The sequence below is a fragment of the Schistocerca nitens genome, chromosome 8 (assembly GCF_023898315.1).
Source record: "Schistocerca nitens isolate TAMUIC-IGC-003100 chromosome 8, iqSchNite1.1, whole genome shotgun sequence".
Lineage (NCBI taxonomy): Eukaryota > Metazoa > Arthropoda > Insecta > Orthoptera > Acrididae > Schistocerca > Schistocerca nitens.
The window spans coordinates 633,870,632-633,871,615 of NC_064621.1; the positions used below are offsets into that span (position 1 = coordinate 633,870,632).

Sequence of the window (984 nt, forward strand, 5' to 3'; positions counted from 1 at the left end):
GAATGAGATTTTCACTCTACAGCGGAGTGTGCGCTAATATGAAACTTCCTGGCAGATTAAAACTGTGTGCCGGACCGAGACTCGAACTCGGGACCTTTGCCTTTTGCAGGCAAGTGCTCTACCAACTGAGCTACCCAAGCACGACTCACACCCCGTCCTCACAGCTTTGCTTCTGCCAGTACCTCGTCTCCTACCTTCCAAACTTTACAGAAGCTCTCCTGTGAACCTTGCAGGAGTAGCACTTCTGAAAGAAAGGATATTGCAGAGACATGGCTTAGCCACAGCCTGGGCGATGTTTCCAGAATGAGATTTTCACTCTGCAGCGGAGTGTGCGCTGATAACTTCCTGGCAGATTAAAACTGTGAGGACGGGGCGTGAGTCGTGCTTGGGTAGCTCAGTTGGTAGAGCACTTGCCCGTGAAAGGCAAAGGTCCCGAGTTCGAGTCTCGGTCCGGCACACAATTTTAATCTGCCAGGAAGTTTCATAACGAAAATTATTTCCGTTGCCATTGCATGTATTTCTATTCTGGCTGTAGTTGTTCTGTGACGAAGCGCGACTGGCATTTGTCTCTCCAATCAGCTGATTGCCAGCCTGTACGCCGAAAGCATTATTTGACTGCAAGGAAGTTCTGTGCTATCTATTCTCGCCTTCATATCCTATTGCATTAGATCTATTAAATCTAATACCGACATAAAATCTTCATGATTCTCTTCTGAAGCATGAATTAATTTTTCCCGAGTTTTGTGGGAAGATTTGCCTTCAGAATGCGTAAGATATCTTTATGTGTTGTGGGCTCATCCCAATATCTGGCTTTATTTAGATTCTTCTCGAATATCTGCGTAGGCAGCCTGTCTTTATACAGAACGGTTCAGGATTAAGTACTTTCTTACATAAACATTCATGTAGGACTCTCAACCAATACTTCACCAAAAATGCCTTTTCAAACTGTTCATAGATCTCACATGTGTCCGTCATGTCTGTAGC

General features: G+C 44.9%; 1 non-coding gene across 1 annotated transcript; it reads left to right on the plus strand.

Moving 5' to 3' along the window:
* Positions 1-382: 382 nt before the first annotated feature.
* Positions 383-457, plus strand: Trnas-uga (transfer RNA serine (anticodon UGA)). The gene has a single exon. It is a non-coding gene; the product is annotated as a tRNA-Ser (tRNA).
* The last annotated feature ends 527 nt before the right edge of the window (positions 458-984 follow it).